The 14,673-nt window shown below is 43.6% G+C and overlaps 1 long non-coding RNA gene across 1 annotated transcript; it reads right to left on the reverse strand.

Moving 5' to 3' along the window:
* Positions 1–1,731: 1,731 nt before the first annotated feature.
* LOC123329237 lies at positions 1,732–14,290 on the reverse strand. The gene is made up of 3 exons (XR_006544608.1): positions 14,002–14,290; positions 6,527–6,589; positions 1,732–2,351 (listed from the first exon to the last, which is right to left on the reverse strand). It is a non-coding gene; the product is annotated as an uncharacterized LOC123329237 (long non-coding RNA).
* Positions 14,291–14,673: the final 383 nt, after the last annotated feature.

The raw sequence follows: 14,673 nt of genomic DNA on the forward strand, positions 1-14,673 counted from the left end.
TCTGTCCACAGGATTTTCCCAGCAAGAATACTGGAGTGGTTGCCATTTCCTCCTCCAGGGGATCTTCCTGACTCAGGGATCGAACCTGCGTCTCCTGTGTCTCCTGCATTGGCAGGCAGATTCTTTACCACTATGCCACCAGATCAGACTTAAGCAGTTGCTAATTACGGAAGCTAGGGAACACAGAAACAAAGAAAATGCAGTTAAGAAAAAATAATGACGCTGGTTCAGGAATAAAACAGAGTCCTAGTTCAGAATTCCCTGGTAGTCCAGTGATTAACACTCCACTGCAGGGGGCTCAGATCTGATCCCTGGTTGGGAAACTAAGATCCTTCATGCCATGTGTGGTGTGGCCAAAAAGAGCAATCTAGTGGGTATATCTGAGTTTTCCTTTAGGAACTAAGGACACCCTGCCCCCCAGGTGGAGAATGCTGACCACATGCTGACCACAAGCACTAGACCCCAGACTGGTTGGAACCAGAAGTTGACAATTGAGATTCCTGCAACATCACCCTGCACCATCAACCAATCAGAAGAAAGTCATGCATCCTTCAGCCCTCCCCACAAATGTGGCCTCTAAAAACGCTCCCCTGAAAATCATCAGGGGATTTAAGTCTTTTAATCATGAGTTGCCTGGTCTCCTTGTTTGGCATCTGCAATAAATACTGTAACTTCCTCCACTGCAGCCCGGTGTCAGTAAGTTGGCTTTGCTGCTCTGAGGGCAAGTGAACTTATGTTTGGTTCGGCAACAGAACCCCTAGGGTGGCCAACATGGGTCAGTGCTGCCCAGTCCAGAACAGACAGTCCTGTAGTCGCTGAGGAGATGCTGGTCCCCTTGGGAGGATTTGCTTCCGCTCCTGCCTCTATAGCTCCAAGGTGCTCTCCTCGAGAACCACAATGATCTCTTCTGCAAAGTTGGTGCAGAGTTAGTTCCTTCTGATCCTTCTAGCTCCTCTTATTCTGAGTCTACAAGCGGGCAGAGACTCCCGCTGAAGGCAGGAAGGAAGATGGTCCTAGCACCTCCGAGCGGGGAGAGAGATCCCAGCAGGCATGGAGCCCACCTCCTGCGCTTTGTGGATGAGGAGACCTGAGCTGCAGAGATATCACAGACATGCCCAAGGTTAAGGGTGAAGCTGAGGGCAGGACCCAGGCTCCTCAGTGGCCTGAGGCAACAAGGCTGCGCTCTGTGGCTGCTTGATTTCTGAAATGGCACTTGTGCTCGGAAACAGTGACGCTGAAAAAAAAGCTAACAGGTTTCTAGCTTTAAATAGTGATTGGTAAAAATAAGAAAGCCTCCTGCTCCAGCTCTTTAGTGTTGTCCCCACCCCCCACCCCCATCACCTCCTGCAGGCAAAGGCGGGAATTAATCACTGCTGTTCACAGAGCAGCACTGTTCATGTAGCCTCTCAAAGATGCTGAAGCCTTGGGAGAGGGTGAACATCGACTTCCAATACTGTGCAAACAAAGGGGGGTGGAAGAGAAGGAGAGGCAGGATGGGGTGATAGGAGGCGGGGAGAGGCCCCGTTCTTGGTCCACGTGGTCTCTTCACCAGCCCAGGGCCAGCCTGGCCGTGTGGACTTGATTGTAACTCTGTGCGAATTCAGGAGAACCACACATGCTGGGGAGCACCCACCTCCCTCAGGCAAAACCCTTTGCTTTTAGAAAGGCAAAACCTCTTTTAAACACAAATACGGATCTTTCTAAAATGGATGGGAAAGTTGCACAACACTGTGAGTGTGCTAAAACCATTGAACTGACATTTATTTAATACAAAGGGTCAAAATGGTAGATTGTATGTTACGTGTATTTTAGCATAGTTTTCTAAATGGCGAAATCTCCTAATGGGAATAAAGAAAAAACTGGTCCATGTTTTAAGAGATCTGGCCTCTAGAGAGATGGCACAAGCCCTTGTGCTCCCAGGAGCCTGGAACAGCATTGAGCCCAGAGGGCTGGCCCAGGCGAGCTCTAATTAATGGGGAAACAGTCCTCAGAAGCCATGTTCCAAGGCCACAGTCACTGAAAGGGAAACAACCATCAAAGAGAACTGATTCAGCTTGCCAGAACCCGTATCTAGTAGACACAGACCTTGCCCTGCCAGAACCCCCAGGAGATGCACCCAAGTCTTGTCTGTGTGGTCACAGTGCCAGGGTAGGGGTTACAGGAGCACACAGGCAGGACACTGTCGTAGAAAGGATCAGATTTGAGGACTTGTGCCGGGAGAGGCCTAGGGCATCAAGTTCATGTCACAAAAACTGACTTCAAGAAATACATGATCCGAATTCTCTGGCGCTTCAGTGGCTAGGACTCCGTGCCTTCACTGCCAGGGCTGGGTTCAATCCATAGTCAGGGACCTAAGATCCCACAAGCCACACAGTGCAGCCAAAAGAAAAAGAAAAAAAGAAATACATGATTCGATTTACAATAAACAAAAAAGACCTGGAAACAACAAAAATAGCCATCAGCAAATGAATGAATAAAGAATATGTGGTACATATAAACAATGGAATACTACTCAGCCACAAAAAAGAATGAAATAATGCCATCTGCAGCATCATGTATGGACCTAGAGATTATCATACTAAGTAAAGTAAGTCAGACCGAGAAACACAAATATCACATGATATCATTCACATGTGGAAATCTAAAAGAATAGTACAACTGAACTTATTTATAAAACAGAGACAGACTCACAGATATAGAAAACACACTTATGGTTACCAAAGAGGAGAAGGGAATGATAAATTGGGAGCTTGGGGTTAACATGCACACTATGCTATGCTATGCTAAGTTGCTTCAGTCGTGTCCAACTCTGTGCGACCCCATAGACGGCAGCCCACCAGGCTCCCCCGTCCCTGGGATTCTCCAGGCAAGAACACTGGAGTGGGTTGCCATTTCCTTCTCCAATGCATGAAAGTGAAAAGTGAAAGTGAAGTCGCTCAGTCGTGTCGGACTCATAGCGACCCCATGGATTGCAGCCTAACAGGCTCCTCCATCCATGGGATTTTCCAGGCAAGAGTACTGGAGTGGGGTGCCATTGCCTTCTCCGGTACAAAAAACAGATAACTAATAAGCGCCTACTGTATAGCACAAGGAACTATATTCAGTATCTTGTATTACTATTTAATGTAAGAATTGTTTAAAGGACTATAGATACAGACATATATTAAATATATGTGTGTGTAACCAGATCATTCTGTACACCTGGAATTAACACAGTATTGTAAATCAACTATACTTCAATTTTTTAATCAGTTCCTCAAAAAGTTAACATAGAATTACTTTATGACCCAGGAATTCCACTCCCAGGCATGTGCCCAAAAGAATTGAAGGCAAGGACTCAAACAGATACCTGTGCCCTCATGTTCACAGCAGCATTATTCACAACAGCCAAAAGGAGGACACAATCCAAGCGTCCATCAATGGGTGAGTGAATAAACAACAGATGGTGTATATCCAATGGAATATTATTCCGCTGTAAAAAGGAAGTAAATTCTGACACATCCCACAGCACGGATGAATCTTGAGGATGTTATGCTAAATGAAATAAGCCATTCACAAAAGGACAAATGTCGTATGATTCCATTCACATGCAGAGCCGAGAGCAATGACATTCATGTAGGCAGGAAGGAGATGAGGGGTTACTAGGGACTGGGGAAGGGGGAATAGGGAGTCAGTGTTTCGTGGGGACAGAGTTTCTATTCGGGATGATGAAAAATTTCTGGAAGTGAATAGTGGTGATGGTTGCACAACCTTGTGAATATACTTCAGTTCAGTCGCTCGGTTGTGTCCGACTCTTTGCAACCCCAACCGCAGCACATCAGGCCTCCCTGTCCATCACTAACTCCCAGAGTTCACCCAAACTCAAGTCCATTGAATCGGTGATGCCATTCAACCATCTCATCCTCTGTTGTCCCCTTCTCCTCCTGCCCTCAATCTTTCCCAGCATCAGGGTCTTTTCAAATGAGTCAGTTCTTCGCATTAGGTGGCCAAAGTATTGGAGTTTCAGCTTCAACATCAGTCCTTCCAAAGAACACCCAGGACTGATCTCCTTTACAATGGACTGGTTGGATGTCCTTGCAGTCCAAGGGACTCTCAAGAGTCTTCTCCAACACCACAGTTCAAAAGCATCAATTCTTCAGCACTCAGCTTTCTTTATGGTCCAACTCTCACATCCATACATGACTACTGGAAAAACCATAGCCTTGACTAGACGGACCTTTGTTGAGAAAGTAATGTCTCTGCTTTTTAACATGCTGTCAAGGTTGGTCATAACTTTCCTTCCAAGGAGTAAGCGTCTTTTAACTTCATGGCTGCAATCACCATCTGCAGTGATTTTGGAGCCCCCCCAAAATAAAGTCAGCCACTGTTTCCCCATCTATTTGCCATGAAGTGATGGGACCGGATGCCATGATCTTAGTTTTCTGAATGAATATACTTGCTGCTGCTGTGTCACTTTAGTCGTGTCCGACTCTGTGCGACCCCATAGACGGCAGCCCACCAGGCTTCCCGTCCCTGGGATTCTCCAGGCAAGAACACTGGAGTGGGTTGCCATTTCCTTCTCCATTGCATGAAAGTGAAAAGTGAAAGTGAAGTTGCTCAGTCATATCAGACTCTAGCGACCCCATGAACTGCAGCCTACCAGGCTCCTCCGTCCATGGGATTTTCTAGGCAAAAGTACTGGAGTGGGGTGCCATTGCCTTCTCCGAATGAATATACTTAGTGCCACTGAATTATATACTTAAAATCATCCATTTCATGTATGTATATTTTACTACAGTTAAAAACAATTCTTCAGTTACTTAATTCCTCAGCAGAAAACCCACTTCACTCCCAGGTTTGCTTCAGGCCTCCACAGGCTGGGAGAAGCGGCAAGCAAGAGTATTGGGTGAACTTCTGATTCTTGTAGGAGCACGCCAGATTTCCAGACCACATTGTCCACTGGAGAAACAATTAAATCCTGGAGACAACAGAAATACCATGAAGCTGACCAGCAAAAGAGGTAACAGAACATTTGAGCATCTCAGTTGCTCAATGGTCGCTAAAATGGGCAGACTGATGGGTTTTAGCTTTAACAGCCTCTTTGGGCAAAGAAACAGGAACAAAGGCCTGTCCCGACAACCACCACGGCGACAGGCGCCCAACAGGAGCCCCCGCCTGCAGGGATGCCTGCCCTTGGGGCTACACTTCCTCTCTGCCCAGAAGCATACACAGCACAGCAGCACATGTGACAACGGCCTTGGCAGCTGACAAGGCAAGGCAAGCGCACATCCCAGCCTGGCCACTGGACTTGCAGCCTAGATTCCCAGGGAAACTCAAGCCAAGCCTGTGGTGCCAGGTGGTCCCAGAAGCACCCACCGGCCCCTCAGCACAGGTAAACGGATGCTGGCAGCCACTCTCACTACTGTGACCCCCTCCCCATCACCCCCTCCACCCCCTGCCCCCTGTCCCTCTTCCGTCTACAGCTCTGCCTTCTTGCCATTTCCTGGGAGCCCCCCACCTCTGCTCTCCTTCCTCAGGCCCCATGGGCTGGACATTCTTTGTGCGACCAGGTAACCTTTCTCATCCTTTTGACCTCAGCCCCAGAGGCATTTCCTCAGGGAAGCTTTCTCTGACCCCAAATCTAACCCAGGCCCTTCTGTAATTACCCTTTTATAAACCTGGTTCCTGGCTTTCAGAGCACTTAAATCGCCAGTTTTGAATTATACATTTATTAGTGGGATGACCTGAATAATATCTCTATCCTTTACTAGACAATAAACACCCGGACAGCAGAAAACATATCTGGTAATATTCATCATAATCCCAGCATCTCATACATTGGAAGGACTCGAAATTGTTTTTGAACGAACAGCTTAGACTTGGGGTTTGTCTCAATTTTGCCTCTTGTTCTGTGCCCTTTGTCAGCCACTGATCTTGCTGAAATATAGTCTTTGTAACAAAGCAACTTGTACCCTTTTAACATTTAAAACTGAGTAGCATCTTTCCTTTCCAGTGAAACAAAAAGAAAATTGAAAAATAACCAAGAACAAAATTACAATAGAGAATGTCAATTGCAAATAAGATCCTACAGGTTCTGCTGCTTCTCCCATCGAGTGGCTGGGCTCAAGCTATCATTAGGAGAGAATTTTATTTTAAAAGTGCCACCTGAAACTGCAAGGAGGTCTGTTAAACATCACAATTCCCAGGGCTCTTAAAAGGACCAAATAAAATCAATATATGGTACTTCCCTGACAGTCCAGTGGTGAGGACTCTATGCTTCCACTGCAGGGGACACGGGTTCCATAGCTGGTGGGGGAACTAAGATCCTGTATGCCATGAGGTGTGACCAAATATATAGATAGATAGATAGATCCCCTGGAGGAGAGCATGGCAACCCCCTCCAGTATTCTTGCCTGGAGAATCCCATGGACAGAGGAGCCTGTCAGGTTATAGTCCATAGAGTTGCAGAGTCAGACACAACTGAAGTGACTTAGCATGCACATACACACACACATACACACACACACACAAATGATTAGGTACTTACTGTAAACCAGGTACTACGCGAGGTGCTTCCAAGACATTCTCTCATTTAATCCTTGTCCTAGAACTGAAAAGAAGGTATAATTGTCTGAATTTAATGTTTGAAGAAATTAAAGTCCTTAAAAGTTCAAAAAATTTGCTTCCACTTCAGTTGAGAAATACGAGACTGGAACTCAGGTCTCTCTGCTGCAGTGCCCATATTCTCCTGAGCCCAAGACTCCAGATCTTCCCAGAGTGTACCTCACCCAGCACTGCCCTGGAACCAACCAGCTGCTGGCCGTCTAGAATCCAGGAGGGAATGTAGAGGGTCTCTGCTTTCCACGTCCTTCCCAAACTCACTAGAAGTTTGGAATGCAGAGCACCGCATTCCCTAGTATAAGGGCAGCTGAGCAAGGACCCGGATCTGCTGGGGAAACCCAGTTCTGCAGAGCATCCCAATTCCGCCACTGTGCCAGCATCTCCCTGACTCCAGTGAAGGGGCCACTCGCCTCATGTCACCAAGATCTGCTTCACTTCATGTTCCTACCCTGCCCTCCACTCCCTGGTGTGAGGTTCAAACAGCCCTCAAGTGTCTATAAGATTACGCAGTGAGAGGTTGACACTAAAGGAAGCTGTCTTTCAATTTACAAACGGTTTTTTTAAAAGTGATCTTACAACCTAAGACAAAATCCAGCTTTAAATTTTTGCCACTGTCTCCAGATCCAAAAGTACTGTTTCCTAAGTGTTTGAATAGAACTGCACTTAGTCCACTTTGGAATAGATGTACAGTTTCCATTCTGCTCTTTGGAAGGCCTTCCTGTGTTTATGGCAAGTTGTTTTCAATGTCAGTCACAGAAGGAGCAGAAAAACCCTCTGTGTTCAGTGCACCGTCTGGTGGTGTGTGCAGGTATGTCCTTAAGTGACAGCCAGGGGCTTCCCTGGTGGCTCAGTGGATGAAGATCCACCTGCCAATGCAGGAGACACAGGTTCAATCCCTGGTCCAGGAAGATCCCACATGCCTTGGAGCAACTAAACCCATGTACCACAACTTGTGAACCGGTGCTCAAGGGCCTGTGAGCTGCAACCACTGAGCCTGTGTGCCACAACTACTTAAGCCCATCAACAAAAGAAACCACTGCAATAAAGAAGCCCTTTGCCGTTGTTCAGTCACTCAGTCGTGTCAGACTCTCTGCCACCCCATGGACTGCAGCATGCCAGGCTTCCCTGTCCTTCACCATCTCCTAGAGCTTGCTCAAATTCAGGTCCATTGAGTTGGTGATGCTATCCAACTATCTCATCCTCTGTCATCCCCTTCTCCTGCCCTCAATCTTTCCCAGCATCAGGGTCTTTTCCAATGAGTCAGCTCTTTGCATCAGGTGGCCAAAGTATTGGAGTTTCAGCTTCAGTACCAGTCCTTCCAATGAATATTCAGGGTTGATTTCCTTTAAGACTGACTGATTTGATTTCTTTGCAGTCCAAGGGACTCTTAAGAGTCTTCTCCAATACCACAGTTCAAAATAATTCTTCGGTGCTCAGCTTTATGGTGCAACTCTCACATCCATACATGACTACTGGAAAACCCACAGCTTTGACTGTACAGACCTTTGTTGGCAAAGTGATGTCTCTGCTTTTTAACATGCTGTCTAGGTTTGTCATAGTTTTTCTTCCAAGGAGCAAGTGTCTTTTAATTTCATGGCTGCAGTCACTGTCCAAGTGATTTTGGAGTCCAAGAAGGTCTGTCACTGTTTCCACTGTTTCCCCATCTATTTGACCTGAAGTGAGGGGATTGGATGCCATGATCTTCGTTTTTTGAATGTTGAGTTTTAAGCCAGCTTTTTCACTCTCCTCTTTTACTTTCATCAAGAGGTTCTTTAGCTCCCCTTTGCTTTCTGCCATAACGGTGGTGTCATCTGCATATCTGAGGTTACTGATATTTCTCCCAGCAATCTTGATTCCAGCTTGTGCTTTATCCAGCCTGGCATTTTGCATGATGTTCTTTGCATATAAGTTGCACCACAATGAAGAATAGCCCCGGCTCATCACAAATAGATAAAGCCCACACGCAACAATGAAGACCCAGTGCAACCAAAAATAAATATTAATTGAAAAAAATTGACAATCAGAAAAAAATAAAACTGAAAAACAAATTTTTTGAAGTGACAACCAGAAGAGGTTCCACTCTTATTTTCTAGGACCCTAAGATTAATTACTCTAAACAAAAAATACCCCCAAAAAAGTCAAAATACTAAGAGCTCGATGCTTATGTTTTGAATGTCTAACCAGGTTGGGAGTGGGTAGCTATTCTAAATATACACACACTAAGTTTACTTTCTGGAAAGAGACATTTCCAACCCCTACTCCAAGTTCAAGGAAATTCAAACACCACACACACAGACATTCGTCTCATCCGTATTCTCACCAAAGATAATGAACAGAGTAGACAAATCAAGCTGACAGGTAATTTACCATTAACTGTTTGATTTCATCAGTCTAGCCACAATGCATTATGAACCAGGAAAATTAGACAAGTCAAGAGGCTGATAGTATCAGTGTTTAATGTTTATTTTCCATTACCTGGCAGCACAATTATTCTCAGTAAAATATATTCGTTCTCTAAGAGAAAAACTTTAAGCAGTTTGGCTAATAAAATAGTTACTATTACAATTTCAAGCAGACTCAGCTACTTGGAGAAAGAGTCCGTGTGCCTTTTATTGATGACCGCGGTGACAGCTGGAAAACCATGCCGATTTATCACTCTGTTTAGGTGAAATGAAGGGAAACAGGACATTCTCCACACAAATAACTGCCATACCCACTAAATGAGAGCTGCTTTTCTCTTTCCCTTTTGAATGTCATGCAGAATGTCGTCATTTTTAAATGAGTTGACAGTTCTGTGCAGGTTATCACATCCCAAAGCAACAGAGGACAAAGTTGCTAAAAACCTTACATCAATATGTGACATAAATAAATGTCACACTTACTCTAGTGCCCTAAGCCCAGGTATAAACTCATCCAAAATGATGGCAGGTTCCCCCTGCCTATCAGACTTTCCAGAAATTGAGTTTTCAGAAATTGTTGGTTTGAGATGAGCTTCACACACAAACATTCCTGTCATAAGGGGAAATTATTCTTCCCAATGCTCTGTTTTGAAAAACCAATGGGATGGAATACAACTTTGAAAACAAGTGTAGATTCCTTGCTCTTCAAATGTTAAGTTCAATGTTCCTAATTTTACCATTTGTGGCCCTTATGACCAGCTACCAAACAAAGCAGCTGAGAATCCAAGAAAAGTTTCAAGATAATGTCTTCTTAGAAGTAGAAAGATAATAATTTCAAGAGCGTCAATGCCAAAAGAGGGAAAAGGCAGTTTCTAAGACTTAATAAGGTCCATCCTAGCTGTTTACCACAGATATGCTGAGGGCTGATATGAGAAGGGAGGGAGGGAGGAATAATAATAATAAAGCTGTAGCAAGGGCTTCAGTGTACAGAAAACACAGCACCTGCAGTGTGGGGACGAATGAAACAAGAGGGAGGAATACGTGTCATTTCTCATTCACCCTCCACTTGCTAGTTGAGCATCCATTGATTCTTACATGAAACACATCACTTCATGGTTGCTCTTTACTCCTTTATTCATTTTTCTCCTGGATTATTGGTCTTTTCCTTCTTACTTTCTAACAGATCTTTAAATATTAGGGAGATTAGCCCTTCATCTATAACAGATTGTGGTAATCATGAAAGAATAGTAAAAGAATATACAGCTAATAGCTATAATAAGAGAGGTGAAATATTGAAAACTACTAGAGACAAAAGACTAAAGGAGGGGAAGAAACACCATTCCATGTTTATGGCTGTGAAGAATTTTTAGGAACTGAGGACAAGAGATCAAATGTTACTACAAAAGTTGATTACTTCACCAACATGAAAACATTAACAGCTTTGGCATACTTCCTCCTCATTCTCTGTAGCAGTGGCATTACATTTTCACTCGCAGGGTGTATGTAGTCATTAAGGACTATATACCCTCCTGTTGGCCCTCGCTGAGTCTTATTTCTATGAGCAGTTAAATGTTTAATACACAACAACTAGTGCTTATGCTGATGTTTCCGAGACTTTTTGGTAGCCTGAAACTGTAATCTAAACTTCTGTAATCGGTCCTAAACGATGGGATCATGAGAAGGGTCTTGAATTCTTAAAGGCAGATGACAATGTACGCCTTTTCTACTTCAAAGTTGGATAGAAAAATCCCTTGACTGACTCTTTCCTTGAGAATCTTAAATACATTGCTTCCATTTGCATCTGGTATAATGTGTTACTGTTGAAAATTCTGATAATCTAATAATTTCCTTTACAAGTCACGTGTCATTTCAAATAGATGCCCCATAGGTTTGCTTTTCCTTACAATCCAGTACAATCCATTAATTCCATTAGAATGTCTTATTGATGGCTATCTTAGATAATTAGTTATACTGACATTAGTTTTATGTTAGCTATATTAATGTTATTTGGTATGCTTTAATTTCTTTTCTAACTTAAGGAAAGTACTCCTGAAATATTTTTAATGTCTTTTACTTGCCCTTGATTTCTGTATGAACTCCTATTGATTCTGTATTTGACTTTTTTATCTATCTCCATTGTCACTTTAAAATTTTTTTTCACATCTTTTAAGGCATTATGTTTTATTTATCTGCACTTATGTTTCTATTTACAGTTCTGAAACATTTTAAATTCTGTCCTGAGTTCTGTCATCTTAGTTTCTGTAATTCTGATTTGATGTTTACTTTCATGTCTTATACTATTCCTTAAAAACCTTGAGTTCATTTTGAAATAAAAGATTACAGTTTTCTTTATGGGCATATGTTTCTGGAATGCTTCCATTTGCATAGGGATGCTACTATACTAATTCTTTTTTTCCTCACAATTTCATATGAGATTTGGCTTTGATGCTATTATTTTGCTCAATGTAAAAGTAATCTTCCTGAACTTTTGGACTAGGGATTCAAGAAAGGTTCATTACCTTATCAGATTCATTCTGGTGTTGTTTCTGAATTGTGTTAAACATTATGGAAGAGCAGGGGAGGGAGCTGTGTGCTGAATTTTGGAGGGGGCTAGGCTCCTTCAACCAATGGTTGGGTGAGGTGCAAAAAGCTCAGCAGAACTATCTGAATTCAGTAATCTACACCAATCACCGTACAGCCCAATGTTACCTGCAATTCAACACCAGCAGCCGCTGAGCTCAGGCTGGTCCTGTCTCCCTCCTCCACAGTCAAGCTCACAGAGGCTGAGTCAAGAGGAAAAAGCTGCAGACCCCGTCCACCAACCCATGTTCTGGAGAGTGCTGAGCCAGTACCTCACCTTTGACCCTAGGTAATAAAGTTATTCACTAAAGGAAAAAAAAAAAGCATGGCAGTTTGATTTCTGGGACTTCTTGGCTCCATCTCCCCTGCCCACCCTGACCTAGACAATCTTCTTGATCCACTGTCCCTATCCTGCCCAATTTTGATTCCACTCCCAGCAACCCTTCTTCAATTAGAGGCCTTGCCCTGGAAGGGACCTCTGACAAGTTAGTTTTGAGAATTCCTAGCGGAGAGTGACTCAGCCCCTCCAGTCCTGGTGGTTACACTGCGGTCCTCCTGTCCTCGGGTCTGTCAGATGCTACCCTATGGTCTTTCCTGCTCCTCTCACAGACACCGTATCCTTGCAGATCTTGGAGCGGGTGGAGCTTTATCCAGTCGCTTGTCTTTTGGGGGCTGTGAGGGTATGTTTCCTAGTTTTGCTGTTGTCATTATGTTGTTGTTTTAATGTGAGAACTGAAAAACTATGCTGTAACCAGCACGTTCCCAGAATCCTTTCCATGTGTCTTCACACAGGAGGTATGATGTGGATTACTTATGTGACTGCTAACAACGTTGTTAAATCCACGATTTTCCTGAAACTTTAGCTAATGTTCCACTCCACATTTTACTGCTTCCCACCATGATGATCCATCTGCTGTTTATACCCAGGCCTCATCCACTGAAACGATGCTTCATCAAAGCCATCAATATTTCCTGTATTTATCTGACAAATTTGCCTAACTTCAACTCAACAAGTACTCAAATTATATATGTCATTCTCAACTCAAGCTACCCAATCACACAGCAATAAATCTCAGCTCAATCTCAGCAAACTAGCCCGACCAAAACACTAGCAGCTGACCGGAAGGCGTATTCATAATTTATAATAAAACTACTGAGACTGACCATTTCAGTTCACCTACTCAGTAAGGGTTTTACGTCAGAACTAAATATACACCAGTTGTCATAATACCAATCTCAAAAACATAAACACAAAAGCAGGGACTCTGTTTCATTCACCATCATATCCCCAAAGGTTAAAGCTCTGTGTTAACAAAACATATTCATATTTATTAAACAAAGTCAATGAATTTGTTGAATGAATAAATGGGATCTTATAAGACTGTTTATATTAAAGTGTCTTCCCAACCTCCTATGCAGTGGGAGATGTTTCAGAGCTGCCTGTTATCTGAAAAAATGATTTCATATCATCTGACGCTGGCTGGCTTTGTGGAACTACTGATGCCAACTGAATATGCTCCAGCTGCTTCCAAGAGTGGTTAGACGGGTAAGAAGGTTCAGCTGTTGGTACTGGCCATGCTCAGAATCAATTTGGCTAACATAACAGGTCAGGAGGCGGAGCCATAATAAGAGGGTGTCATAAGGTGCAGCCAGGTGTCAGGAATGACACATCTGATCTGGTTTCCAACTTAAGTGTTGAATTCAGGGAAACTCATAGAACTAAAAATCCTGGGACCCCCCCCCTCTATAAAGGGAGGACCACACAGTTGTGCTGGCTTCCACAGAGGCCCTTGATTCCTCTTCAAGTCTACCTGCTCCAGGAAATCTGGACACCGTGGACTCAAGAGCCTCAGGAAGCCCCAATACAGCCTGTGTGAGCAGCCAATCATCTGACAGTCCAAGGCAAACAGCAACTGCTGAGACAAGCCGCGTGCATAGTCACCAGAATGCACGTAACACATAAAAAAGAAGTTTCAATATGTCCCATAAATAAAAATGAACTTAGCTTGAAAACAGATACCCACAACAGGTAGACAAGCTGTTTCATCATCAAACAATATGTGAACACGCCAGAATATGCTTTACTTAAATGCATCACAAAGTTTAAATAGAAATAACATAACTAATTAAGATGCTTCTTCCCTTAGGCTCATCCTTCTGAGCGACTGCCCAGCCATTCGGCTGTAGGCATGCACACACATTCTGGGCCTCCATAACCTAAGACTGTGAATGTGAGGTCCCAGTAGGGTCTGTCCTGCTTGATCCATCGATGAGACTCAGTTTTACTTAAGTGTTAAGATACCCATTTCTCTTGACCAAATATATAAACAATCTCTCAATGTCCAGGAGGAGGCCCTGAGTACCAGGCTGAGTCTCCACTAGTCATGACCCTGACCTGACAGCTGTTCTAACTTCTACTTACGCACAGGCCTTGTTGATAGTTTCCACAGTGTCACATCTCATTCTGATGTCAGTACAGATTTCATGACATCACAGGGTTCACAGCAACTTGCAGGTTTCACTGCTACTTGCGCTGTGAGCCACAACAATTAGAACTACCTAGCGAATTCCCTGGTCCAGAGGTTGAGATCCATACGTTCACTGCAAGGAGCATGGATTCAATCCCTGGCTAGGGAACCAAGATTCCACATGCCTCAATTAAAAGTTCCCACATCCAGCAACTAAGACCCCCGCAGAGCCAAATTAATAATTTTTTTTAATATTAAAAGCAAAAACAAGCAAACAAAACAAGAAAAAACTACCTAGAAGATCTGGCTCCCGGTTAAAATCTTTACCAAGGGCTGTTCTTCTGAAAACACTGGGAGAGGAAGTAAAATGAAGGGAAGGGCAGGTTGACGAGAAACATTAAGAAACGAAACTTTTCTGGATTCATATTGTGGTGGTGCATTAAACAGTTACCTTGTTCTCGACGTGCTCTGTTTATATGAGTATCATGAAAGTGCTTTTTGCATTTTGTTTTTTTTGTTTTTTCCTGCAGAAGGGAAGCAATGAAGGAAATGAAAGAGTTCATTTAAGTGCCACAGTCACATACGGCTCATCTGTAAAAGCTCAATCCAGCTGAAATCACTTACAG

The sequence above is a fragment of the Bubalus bubalis genome, chromosome 14, assembly GCF_019923935.1.
Source record: "Bubalus bubalis isolate 160015118507 breed Murrah chromosome 14, NDDB_SH_1, whole genome shotgun sequence".
Lineage (NCBI taxonomy): Eukaryota > Metazoa > Chordata > Mammalia > Artiodactyla > Bovidae > Bubalus > Bubalus bubalis.